Source organism: Balearica regulorum, chromosome 3, assembly GCF_011004875.1.
Source record: "Balearica regulorum gibbericeps isolate bBalReg1 chromosome 3, bBalReg1.pri, whole genome shotgun sequence".
NCBI lineage: Eukaryota > Metazoa > Chordata > Aves > Gruiformes > Gruidae > Balearica > Balearica regulorum.
Window position 1 is genome coordinate 116,380,895 of NC_046186.1, and position 13,696 is coordinate 116,394,590.

General features: G+C 41.6%; 2 protein-coding genes across 2 annotated transcripts in view; one reads left to right on the forward strand and one right to left on the reverse strand.

Annotated features, from left to right (window-relative positions):
• Nucleotides 1-13,696, reverse strand: part of LOC142601226 (uncharacterized) — a 409,261-nt gene that overhangs the window by 123,686 nt on the left and 271,879 nt on the right. The gene's annotated exons all lie outside the window — the stretch shown is intronic.
• The window catches only part of MEIS1 (Meis homeobox 1), a 212,431-nt gene that overhangs the window by 9,854 nt on the left and 188,881 nt on the right, over nucleotides 1-13,696 (forward strand). The gene's annotated exons all lie outside the window — the stretch shown is intronic.

The following is a 13,696-nucleotide window of genomic DNA, read 5'->3' on the forward strand; positions in this document are numbered from 1 at the left end:
GCCATTCCATGTAGCCTCATTGGCCTTCCCTGTATGCCTTTGTTCTTGTATGTACTTTTTTGAGATGAGTGACCAGAACTATAACCTAGGCAGGCTGCAGGTTTAGGTAATGATCAGGTGTTCCTTTCCTCAAAATGCTTAATCCTCTTTTTTTTTTCCCCCCTTTCAACTTCCACTGAGCTCTCCTTTCCATGCGCTGCCTACTTAGATCTCCAGACCTCTTTCCTACATGCTTATAGCTAACCTAAAGCATATCCTTGTGTATTTATGGCTCCAGTTATTTTTCCCATCTGTGTTGCTTCGTGTTTATTGACACGGGATTTCATTTGTCATTTTATTGCTGAGTGTGGAGTGTCCTTTTGCATCTTTTTGTGGTTACCTTTAGTTTGGCTGCTGATATAAAGTTATTGGAGTAGTGAAACTATTTACCCCCTTTTCCAGGCCATTAATGAATATAGTTAACAGCAATAACCATTGGAAATTTCTTTTGAAAAGTTCCTTCTGCAGTGAGAAATGACCACTTATTACTGTTTTGTTTCTAGCATTCTATTTTTATCTTGAATAATTCTATTCTTTATTATAGTTCCTACAGTTCTAATCCAGAAATTACTTGCTGCCCTGTATTTCTCGCAAAGCTTTTTTCTAGGATTGATGGAATATTTGCCATCTGCAATGTCTTTGGCACCAGGTGGATATAAATGGTAGAGTTACAGTATTTTCACAGGTTGGTATCTGAGTTCCTTTAGAGTTCTTTGGGGAAGCGGAAACAAGAACTGATGTGGTCACTTGGCTACTGTGCCTTTAAGAATCAAAAAATTTGGAGAAAAGTCAGTGCCTTTGTGCAGATGATAAAGTGTTGGACTTCGTTCATCCTATAGTCTTACTCTAGAATGGCCAGAGGGGCTTTTAAAACAAGGTGAATTTTTCCTCAGTATACTAGTACATTGCAAAAAAACTTTGCAAACATTGATTTAAAACAAATGATTGTGTATTTACATATGCAAAATAAAAAAATCAGTTGTGTTCTTAACAACTATAGGCTAGTAATCCTATTGAAGAAAGTGCTTGTGGCACACACTCTTCATTTTTCTGTTTAATAACTCAGCTGCTTTACTATTTCACATTTTTCTTCAAAATACTGAAAGTGAGAAAGCCATGTTTCTACATAAAAGGGGTTGAAAATATTTTGATTTAATTCAAAGGTATTCAGGAGCAAGGAAATGCCGTCAAGTGTCTTCAGCCAGTAGATTTCAATTTGTATTTAATACTTGCATAACTTAAACATTAGCCAGGAGAATTTTTAAGCATTTTTTTCTTTTAATTTGGCTTCAAAAAAAGTAAAAAGACTCCTCCTGGACTGAGATCTTGTATCTCAAGTTTCAGACCGAAGTAAACTTTTACAGCCGAGTTGTAAAATAGCAGTTTATGAGACAAACTCTGCCAAAACTTTAACTATAACTGTGCCAATGTGCCATTATAATAATCCAACAATAATCATGGTCCATTATATTAAATCACTCGCACAGACAAAGGCTGCTAACCTTTCCAAGTGGGAAAAAATGTTCCTTTCAAATCGGGGATAAATTCCAACTGAGAAGACCAAATGCTTCAGCCTTTAAGTAGTGAATACATTTACTTCTCCCCAGGGCTCAAATAACCCAACATTTGGTAAATGTTTAACAAGGAGGAATTCTCCCTCCCATTTGCCCTTTTCTCATATACACTAGATTAACAAATTTAGTTTAACAAGAAGATCTGTGTTACCCCCTGGTATCCCTCAATTAGATCCTTCCTCCTGTTATTGGCGTATCATCCCAGTCTGTTTGTTTGATAAGAGGACCCAAGGTAATTAGCCGTGTGGCAGAAACAGTGTCTTCTACCAGCCCGACCTCTTACATAGCCGAGTCTCCCACGCATGTGAAAAAGTGATTTTGCTGTTGCTCTTTCCCTTTTGTATGTATTTTTTTAAGGGGAATCTCCTTTTTGTAGCATTTTCCAGAGGAGATTAAGCGAGCATGGCATGTAACTCTTGACTCCAGTTATGCCTCCCTGCAGCATGTCAGGAACTAAATCAAAGCCTCTGCAGGAATTCACAAATCCAGCTTAGAAATCTCATATTTAGTCCTGGATAAATGAACATTGTTGAGGACAGAATAACCGCGGGCGCTCTGACACAGTCAGATAGTGGTGGGAGGCTGTGCCTGCGTCTGCTTTGTGGTGTCACCGATTCCTCTGTTAAACTTCTTTATTTTCAGCCGGTTTTTGCCACATTCAGGCACTCCGGTGGTATTTCATGTTGTATTCAGTGAGCTTGGACGGATGGCAAAATTATATGTCCAGGCTCACACCAATGAACAGGTTTGAGATTTGGTGAAACCTTCCATTTCGTGGGTTTTGGTTTTTTGGGGGGTTTTGAGTTTTTTAATTTTATTTTCCTTCAGTTTGTGAAATGAATGGGCTTATGCTGTAAAAGGAATTTGGGCTCTCCTGTTTGACCTGGGAAAGTGTTAGAAACTTCAGAGCTAGCAACTTTGTCCCAGGATATTCACAGAGGTTAATGCCTGCAAGGGCTGTGAGGAGTTGGGATAAGGGGGACCTGAATCCCATATTGGTGATCCGAAGTGCACCAAGCAGCTGCATTTAATTCCAGAACTAGAGCTTTTACCTACCTTTAACACTCAAAAGGCAGTGGTGACAGCTGGCAAAAGTCTCTAATGCTTTTAACAGCAATCAGTGTCACTGATGAATAAAGCACCTTCCCTTGCCTTAACTGGAAGAAAGATCTTACATCTATTATTGAAACCTGGGTAGACAATTCTCCTGCGAGGTTTGGTGCATGGGTGTGACTGCATGCGCAGTTATTGCCACGGTGTTGTGTTGTGCCACATGTAGGATTTCCCACCAATCCCAAATGTGAAGGTCTGGATGAAAGTCAGGCAGCTGGAGGAGAGCTAAGGCAGGAACGGTGTGATGCTGCTCCATGTGCATGTCGGCACCACGGCATTCCTCCGTGAGCCGCTGAATTTCGTCACTTCACCGGCACTGAGGGCTTCATGCCTGATAGTGCTCAGTGACTTAAATATCCATGTCAAAAGAGCCCTCGGATCAGCTCAGGATTGTGGCGATGACAAGGACTGTGGTGGTCTGCTTTACTGTGGGGCTGAGCCTGCTGTTTGTGTTGGTGGGTCCCCAGCTGAGCACCGAGCCATTGTTGTTCCAGGTGGCTTCTCATGGTTTCTGACCGGCTGACCTTTTGAAAATGTTTCTTTTGGGCCTTGCTCTTGTCATCTCTGTCTCTGACACCTCAAGTTAGATAATGGCAGTGTCAGACTTTAGCCAGACTGGCCATTGAAGCTGATGGTCAACGTGATAACTTGCTTCTTGTGTGATGTATGTCACCAAGGGCTCCATGCTGAGCTGCTCGCTGTAGCAGATGGGGATTGCGCTATCATTTCTGTGGGAGAGGTCTCATCCTAGGAAAGCCATGGTGTTCCTTCTGCTTCACATAGAGAGTGGTTTGGGATTTACCCTCTGGCAAAGCAAGCACCTCACCTGTGGCTGTGCCTTAGCCTTTTGTCTGTGATTGCAAGGTTGTCGTGGGTTTGGGGAGACTCCTCAATGGAAAGTAAAGGAATTTACCCAGGAGTTCTGCAGATATATCCACTTCTAAGAAGTTAGGCATGAAAGCGTTCCTCAGATGAAAGCATGTTTTATTTGCAACTAGCTCCTTTGATTGTTGGCAACGGACTAAATTCTTGCTTATTTGTATTCCTATGAATCAAACTAAATAATACAGCCTAGGTGCAAGAAGGCACCGGAGGACTCATTTGGATAAATCGCATTCTTCGTTCTCAAGTTATTCATGCAGTCGTTCTGAGACATGAGAAAGCAAAACCATTCAAGTGCTTCAGCAACACTAAGAAAACCAATTCAATGGGAGGACTGTATAATAGAACTGTGTCACAAGATAATTACTCCTCACTGCTACACAAACGCTATGGCAGAAACACGTCCTTGTCATAAAGGTGCAATTACCAATGTCTCAGTAGTTTGATCAAAAGATAAATACCCAGATGACAGAGCAAAGAGCTAGTATTTCCATCAGTTCCGTAACCATCTCCTTGTATACATGTGTGTAATGCTTCCCACTTTGCTGTACTGTCTTCCCAAAAAGAGAAAAAGGAGTATTTCTAAATGCCTGGGAAAAATATCTCTTACAAAAGATATGTGCATTCATTTAAGGAATTACAGAAATTTTTAAAAGAAATTGTATTTTGTGTGCTTGGCAGATCATTTTCACTTTTGGGGCTAATAAAGAAAAATGAAGTCAGATCCCCTTACCCCCCCATTTGAAAGGGTCAGGCATTTCAAGACTGTTCAGAGTCATCTCTTGAAATCTGCTTTTCCAGTAGCCTGTCCACTCAGCAGCTTTGCGATCTGCTGTTTGGTTGGAATGCTCTTTTAATTTAGGTTCAAGCAGTACCCGATTCCACAAAATACCAGAAATGTCTGTACATCCTTAAACTCCAGTATGGTTTGTGAGCAACGGAGATACTCAGGACCTTGCAAAATGTTTTTTACTTGACTGGTAATATTGTTAGATGGACTGTCATCCCTGCAGGGTCAGGAAGTGACTTCTGGGTCTGTTTGTCATGCAGGAACACAGCGAGGCTGAAGCTGCTTTGTGAGAGCCCCTGTTTATGCACTTGCTGTACGCTCATGTCTACTGTTGGGTGGGCATGGCGGAGAGCAAAGCTGTCTGCTTGCCTTCCTGGGTCAGGTGGAATGGTTTGGAGATGAATATCGATCGTTCCCAGGGAGCGCTGAATGGGTTTATCCAAGGAGTCTTCCCAAAGCAATTCTCACCATGGGCGGAGGAAAGGATGTGAGGTTCAGAGAGCAGGAATTCAGCAGTATTGAGTGCAGGCTCGCCTCAGGGCTTTCAGAAAAGGAGACTTCTCCTGGTGCCCCAGAGTTTGCCGCAGCTCAGGAACGTAATGAAGGATGGCCGGGTTGAGAGCAGCCTGGCAGGAAAGGACCCATTCTGTTAGGATGGGACAATTAGTTTACAAAGCCCTTCTTTATTCTCTGCTTGTCTCACTGATTTTTGGCTATTTTTAAAAGTCAATTACTCTAGTTTCTGTTCCGATAGCATCTACTGATAGAGCTAATGAGTGCCTTTGGAGTTGCCGATGTGTTAGTGACTGTTTAAGGAGCAGGTTCAGTTCTGGCTAACCTGGGGCTCCTTCAGATGTGCTTGAAGTCACGCAGTGTTAAAACAAGGACGGTGTTAAATCTTTCCGATGCTGTCTGCTCCTCTTGAAATTCACAAAGTAGAGACCTAACCAGACCAAGTGTTGACCTGATTCAGCAGTGTACGATTGAGGAGATGCTAAAGGAGTCTGTGAGCCTTGGACCATCCTGTGTTGGGGCTAGTCTCCTTGTGGATGTGGAGGAGGGTCAAAGGGACATGAAGCCCTTCTAGTTTCTCTAGAGCACAGAATTTCATTCCTTTCCCTAAGAGTGAGCTATGTTGTGATGCTGCAGGCTGATTCTGGGAACAACTGTGTATGTTGTGTCATGAGGCCGGGCCACACTACCAGGCTAATAGGAAAACATCTGCTATGAGGTTGGTCTTAAGCTGCCCGTTGGAAGGTGCTAGGATTGTGATCATCTGGAAAGATGGACAGAAAGTCTTCTGGCTCTGCTTAGAGGTTGCTTAAGTGCTCCCCTATAAAACTGGGGTTTGTCTGAGCAAATGGTGTGAAAGATCTATAGGGAAATGCAGACTGTCCACTCTCTACACATCCTATATAAAATGGCAGTTTTCTAGCATTGCTGGTAAATGATCCTTTCCTTGACGTACAACTAGATGCCAGAGTATTTGGTACAAGCTTTTGCATTGCACCGAAGGCAATAAAAGTATCAAAAATTCCCTTTTTTGGTTGCAAGAGAGCTAGCTGTCTTGCTTGGTGGGTAAGGCTGTCCCATCTTTGCCTGTTTTTATTGAATCTGTTTTTAGGTATAGGTTCAAAAATATCTTCTTAACTACTTCCAAAAGGTCAGTAGAAAGTGCTGCTTCATCAGTTACACACAACACTTTAGGGGGTGGGGAAGAATCGGAAGTGAGTTGTCCTTTGCATTTCTCATAGCAAACATATCCAAACCCAACCACTTTCCCTCTGCTCTGCTGAGAAAATGCCATGAAACTACTTTGTTTTCTCTTGTTCTCTCCTTTTTTTGAGACTTGATTTCAAAACAAAACCTTATTTTAGGCAGGGTTTGCTACTAGCACCATGCTGCCTTGAAACCTTGGAGACCTCATCTAGCAACTCCTCAGCTGTCCAAAGCAGTGAGACGCCAGGGCAGCCTGGGAACAGGGGTTAGAGCTCCATTGCGTGCGCTGCTCAGAGCGCTTTTACACAGCTCTATTTTTGGCTCCTTGCTTGCTCAAATGAAACTGTCTGATTAAGTAACACATAGGAAATAGATTTCAGTCCAAGTCTGAATCATTGAGCTAGTAATTTAAAAAAAAAAGTGTTTTTTTTCTTTTAAAAGAAAAAAATGTCCATGATGCTTGCTCTTTTCTGTGTTAGTTTGCCCCCAAAGGGACACTCGTGAAGTTCATTAGAATTAGGTGCGAATTCAGTGTATGAGCTGCGTAGACACCCTTGCGCAGAATGAAAGCCGCCTGATTTTGGCTTGGCTTTGAAAATGGATTTAGTCAACCCTAGGTCTCAGTAAGTGTTTCCTTGCTGAGATGTAATTAGCTAATTAGCTGACTTAACTAATCCTGCTTTGAAATTAATTTGGATTACTTTCCTTGGCTGTCTCCAGAGAGACAGGAGTGCTTTGCTCTCATGGTAGCTAATGCTATTGAATTCTGGGAGGACGCTATGTGTGAGAGTGTTTCTGTAGCATCCTATCTTTTGAGTCTAGGTATCGGGATGGGGAACAAAGAACTTAGTATGACCTAATCTAGACTTGCCACCCATTCAGTCTGTGCAGTTAACTTCCAAAGTCGTTACCGCAGCCAGGACTTGCATTTCAGGTACGTCTGACCTTTTGTTTGAGCAATCAGGGCTCTAATTTCAAGTCAAGCCATGAGGTATAGGTAAGGTCTCAAGTTTCTTTTTAAATTGCCAGGCTTAAGTGCTGGATGCACAGCTAAAGTCTTGGACATCTTTGAAAATTCATATGCAGTTAAAGTCAAAAGACTTTAATAAATAAATTGGATATAGCATCAGTGAAGATGTTAGATCTCAGCCTAGAGCAGGGCAGGAAGAAGTACCTGGACAGAACGAACGTTCCCTGTTTGTGTAGGGTCTGATGAATTGTAGCTTTTGAAGCTATCCTTGAACTATTAGCTTTTTTTTCTTTTGAGATTCCGCTGAGAATGGACTGGAAAAGGGTAGATGGAATACTTGTACTTTAATGGAGAAAGGAAAAGAGATTAAACCAGATGAGACTCCTCTGAGTGCAAACCTAGTTGGTTAATTGTATCCAGAGTATCGTTATCAGCATTCCCCTATCCAATTGGAAGAATGTGATGTGTAATATTCCACAGCTATCTGTCCTGCTTCCAGCTCTGTTCAGTGTTCTCATTAATGACTTGCACAGTGCAGTAGAGAGTACGTTTATTAAATTTGCAGGCAACATGAAGCTATAAAGGCCTGCAAATATACTGGAGGACAGGATTAGGAATTTAGAAAGGCACATACAAATTGAGGAACTGGTCCAAAAAAAAAAAGAGAATGAAATTTAACTGGGGATGAACCTCAGAAGTAATCAACTGCATGAGTGTGGGATGCGTAACTACTGGGCAGGTGACAACGCTTCAGAAAAGTTTTGGTGAATTATAGCCAGATCACAAGCTAAATGCAAACTTTAAAAAAAGTCATGGTATTGCAAAGAAAGGCTGTCCTTCTACTAGGAACTTACTAAGCATCTTCCTCTCAAGATGCCGTATGTACTACTCAGTATTGATAAGGTCTCAACTAGTTTTGCTCCTATTCTTCAAAGAACGTGGGTCATTTGGAAAGAGTCCAGAGGATAACACTGAGAATAATCAGAAGTCTGGGAAGCATGGCTTGTGAGGAGGAACTGGAAAAAAATAAAGTTCTCTCATCTGCACTATCTGCAGTTAGACAAAGAGACTTTCCAGTATGTTAAAGGCTTTTGAAAGTATTAAATTACCTGTTTTACAAGTTTGTGTTGGGGCCAAAATCACAGCAGGAAAGTTCCAGATTTAGATGCTGGGAAAACATCTCCAGAAATAGTGGTAGCAATGAACTAGATTAGATCGCCTGGTGAAGCCATGAAGTTTGTTATTGGTGCTCAATAGGAACAGGTTAGGAAAACACCTGCAATGAAATGAATATAGTCACTCCTGCCTTGTGGGATGGCTGGGGAGGGACGCATTAGAGGACCTCTTGAAGTCCTTTTTGGTCTTGTGATTTGAAAGCAATCAGTACAGCACTCAAAATATCCAGAGGCAGCAGTAGCCCAAGTAGATGTTTATACTACTGTTTTAATCTTTGCAGTCAATTACTTGAATTTTATTATTTCTAGACTCTCTGTGAGTAGATGGGTCAGGACCAGGATGCTCTGAGAGCAGCTCAGGTGTGTACACATGGATACCTGCTTTCCACACGCAGCACTGTTTCCTATGAAGCTTTGTTTCCAGTCATATAATTAAGTTCCAAAAAGGATCTCAGACTAGGACTTGGCCGTATTTTTTTCCTGTCAAACTTATGTTGAATTTGGTAAACCATTTCAGTCAACAAGCTTTGTTTTGATATTTGTTGAGCAAAGTATTCTGATTCTCTGTGATGGATTGACAAAGATTCCATCCCTATTCACCACTGAGTGCTGCCTGTCCTGCGTGGTGTAGGCGTCCTCCCAGCCTTAGATACAATTGTGCTTTGGGTGAAGAAGTTGGAGATGTGAATCTGTGTTCCGTGGGTTATGTTTTCTGGCCAATGCTCTGTGAGTTTGAGGCGTCAATGTTAGTGTAGTGTCTGCAGTAATCTTTCATTTTTCTGATTTATGAAATAAAATTATACGACAGTTTAAGAACATATATTTTTGCTGTATTAAACACATCTAGAGCACTATATCAGACCCTCTTGTTTTCTTATTGCTTCTCTTCTACAGCTGTTACCTCTACATAAAACTAAAAGGCTATGTAGGATAGGTGAGTGGGATGGAGGACCACACAATTAGCTTTTTCCCCTCTGACACGAGGTACCACTAAAGTTGGAATCCGCTCCATCAGTGCGCACCCAGGAAATGCAGCTCGATGTTTTTAAAGAGAAAGCTGGGGGACAGTTCACAGTTGTTGTACGGTAAATACAAATCGGTATTCCTTAGTTTAACACATTAAAACATCTACAAACTTGTAAGTTGCCCAAACTTTCACCATCCTCGGACATATTCTGTTTTCTTTACATACTCAAGTATTATCTTGGCTTTTATGTCTAAAGTGTGGACAAGCAGTCTACTGCTTGGGACAGCCTTTAGGAAGAGAAAAGCATTCTTTCTTCTGGTTTTGGAAGCAGTGAGTGAGTTTGGAGCGGTCATTTGAATGGTTCATTGTGCATACACGCGCCTCTGTGTGTCTAAGTAATCGTAGCGATTTCTTTTATACAGTTCTTCAAAGTCCCGATGAGATCTGAGCTCTCTGGATTTCAGTACAGTAAATGCATGTAATTCAAGATGCAAAGAAAGGAAAGAAGCATTTATTTTACAGATGGGGAAACTGAATCATACCGAACTAAGAGACTGTCCAAAAATAATACAGAAAAACTGTGGCAGAACATGGATTCAAGCCTGAAGTTTGTGATGTCTCACTCAGATCCCTAATTACAAGGCTGTTGTTAACTTTCCAAGTTGTTGTCTTTGTATGTAATCATAGCACTTAGACCTCTAACTATTTGCTATTGAATTAAACCTTTCTTCACTCTGCTGGAACACAGAGCTGGAACACTAGTGTGACTAACTAGAAAATGATGATTTCACACCAAAGGTAGGGAGATGTGGCCAAATGGATACGGAGCAGCCTTGCATCAGGCTGACCCATTAGGTGTTGCGTCAAGAAGTGCCACATTGCTGCCTTCCTGCACCTTGGTGATATATCTCACACTTGCCATTGCAGCGCTTGGTGTGACTACTGCCGCAGTTATCGCTTGGGATCCTTGGCTTGAGGTGCAGAGGCCAGCTGTGCTATTAGAGAAGTGCCATCGTGGGAAGCTGGTGCTGCAGCCAACATGGCTGTGATATCGGCACTGCTTCTGACATTCTTGGACACTTCCTCTTTCCCGCTCTCCCTTCCCCCAGCCCATTAAACTGCACAGGTCAGATGAAAATTTCTACTCTGCAATTTTTTTTTCCCCTCCTCCCCCCGTTCTTTCAACTATATGAATTTGTTCGAGGAGAGCTATGTGCTATCTCAGAGATGTACGTGGGTGTGAAAGAGTGTGCTACGTAAGGCCTTTCTTCAGGTTAAGAAAACAGCAAACTCGTTCTGTGACATTCTCTCATCCTCTGGTGACCTGCGCGAGGCACAGGGAGTGTTATACATATACCTGAAGCAAAAACACACCAGAAAAACATCTAAAACTGCAGTTGTTGGGTGGGGTTGGAGTGAATGAGCAGGTGCATACCAAAGTAAAATTATCTTGGGTTGTGTTCCTGTCCTGTTTCATAAATGTTAAACAGGTTTTTTGATAGGAAACTTCCAAGGAAAAGGGAAGAAGAGTGGGAAAGGGCAATTCAGACGTCGGTGGCTTTCCCTGAGGCAGCCTGGTAGTTGCTGTCTAGCTGCCTGATGACCAGTTTTTGGCAGAGATTTAAATGCTGAGTATCCGTTGACTGTCAGGCCAGCGCTGTCAGTCACCTGCATTCAGGTTAATGCTTCAGGGAGCTGGCCAAACTCCAAGGGATAACTTGCCTAAATAAAGATATCGCTGCTCTTTCATTGGAACTAGGTGTTCTTTCCTCCTCCCTTAGTCTCTTGTTCTTTCTTTGTGCCGTGGAAAAGTGAGATGGCTCTGCACAGCTTGGGGACGTTCAGATCCAGACCGAAATTTCATGTCCCTGATGGAAAAAAACCAAACAAACCCACATGGCTTAAATCTAGCAACCTTGAAATTAAGAGTGACCCAGATTAATATGTGTGTCTGTGCTTTTTTCGAAACAGGATGAACTGAACAGATAGGCTGAAAAATGTAGTGAGTAATATGTGTAAACTCAAGCCTTTGGTATGCAGCCTAATCCAGCACAGCACCCAACTTGCCTGACTAATCTGCTTTATGTCAGCATGACGAGGTTTGTTGGAAGTGATGATATCTTTTAGTAGACAAAGTAATTTAGTTGGCTATCTATTAGTAACATTAGACAAGCTTTCAGGCACATATGCCCTTCTGCAGGCCACCTGAAAGCTTAAAAGACGACATCACCTTTGCTTCCAGCTGACCTGCAGAAGCAGTTGGGAGCTTAAAGCTCACTTGGTCTGTCCATCTTTTCTGCTTAGTCTAATAAAGGATCTACTCTACCTTGTCTACCTGATACTAGAAGCCATCTTATCCACCCAAGAGTGTAATAATTTCTTTCCTTTGAGATGATATTCTGTGTGAACAGCAAGAATTTCAGAACAGCTGGGGTTTCGGGGTTTTAGGGGTTTTAGGTTTCAGCTTTGCTAGTCATTTGTGCTGTGGGGCAGAAGTTCTGCATTGTCTTAAAACCAGAGCCTCTCGTGATTTCTGAATCTGAGATGTCTAAAGTCAATAACCACTGTCAAAAAGCACAGATTTTGAAGTTAATTGTAGTAAGATAAAGCACAATAAATTAGCTAAGCTGCTCTCCTCCTGTGCTGTTTGCCTTCAATGAAGAAGAAGAAGAAATGAAGTTACTTAGTCACTTGTCTGTGTTGTGGGTTAGAAGTGATAATGTCAGATAGCTACCAAATGCTTCACAACAATAACAAAACCAAACAGCCGAGTAAAGGAACCGGAATACTCAAACTGGAGCTGAAAAAAAAAATAATGAAAACCACCCTCTCTCATGAATAGTTTTGGTCCTCATTATAGATTAGTAGTTTTGTGAGATGATGTAGAAATGTTCCTTATTATCACAGCTTTATTGCCTACCTCTGTACATCTGTTCCAAAATTCATTTCAAAATGGCCAGACATTTCAATAATCCAGTGTGGCTTGGAATTTTCATATTGTTTCTGGTGCATTAAAATCTGGATGGAAAGCTGGTACTTTTAAATTTACAATTGCACAGACCGTACAACATCTGGGTAGCTTTGCTCTATTGCTTTCCCTGTTCCTTTAAATTTAGACTGAAGTTATGATGTGCATGAAAGGCTAAAGACCTTGTGTGTGGCAGGTGTTATTTCAAGCTGACAAAAATTCAGTAATATGTTCATTTTACTTTGATATGGCCTTTTACAAAATACATAAAGTCTTACTTCAAACCTTGGCAAAATAGTTTTATTTTTAAAATGGGCAAATGGAGGATGTTCTGGACTAGGAGAAATTACCAACTTCTATATGTGCATGTATGTATTTATATAAAAATAATCCATGAAATTGTTCCCTAAAAAGTTATTTATTTATTATGCCTTTAATGCTTCATCCTTTCTCTGTTGAGACACGCTGATACGCTTTCTGGAGGATCAGTGAAGCAGGGGTTTTATTTTGAGAGTGATAGTACTACAGCAAACTGCAGAATTCATAAGTTAGATTCCTTAGGATTACGTCTGTGAGCAATTACTTATTATTCCCAGTCAAACAGCCATACTATGACTTAAACTGATCTATGCAGAGGAATCTCTATCATAGCGAAATCTCTTGGTAACAGTGGTCCCCAATGAGCTTTGCTGCTTTACACGAGCTAAGATATAGTCGAGATAAGCCTGTTCTGCCCCACACATCCATGGCATCCTAAATATAGTCTATATGAGAAGCCCTCTTTAGTCTGGAGGCTTAGTACTTGTAGTTCTATTTAAAAAAAAAAAAAAAAATCTCGGTCCATAAATATGAGAGAGAATACAAGTGTTGCATTTGTCCTCCCCGTGTCTGATCGAGCCCAAATCTTTCAGGAGGGACTATGTTTCTTTCTTAAATACTGCACATCTAAATCTGCTGAATGAATCGGTGGGGGGTTCTGTATTGTCACTCATGTATAGCGAGAGAAAAAGGGATTTTGGGGAAAGCCCCATGTGTGCGTCTAAGTGCACGTAACTAAATCCCAACTAATGGTTACTCCTTAATCCCTCGGAGTCCCTGTAACCTCCCTTGTGAGATATATCGGAGGGTGCTTCTGGGTGAAGCACTGATTAAAAGTCCGATCCCAGTTGTGTTTGGCGTTACTTTCCGAGGTGGGTATAGCGCTATTTTGCCAGAACAGGTCTGATCAAACTGAATTTTCAACATGACCTTCTCCTCACCCCTAATAACTTCCTGATTCCTTGGTCAGAGAGAGATTTATGAGCAAGAACAAAGCATGATGTGTCTGTCCCAGCAGCGAGGGAAACCAGAAAACTTATTAAGAGAGAAGGGAGGGGGAGAGAAGAAGGAATGAGAAGGATGGAAGGCTGAAAGCGAGTCCTGGTTTCAGACAGAAGCACCTCAGCTTCTGGTCTGCTGTGATTACCCAGCCACTGAAGAAATAAAATGTTGAAAAATCA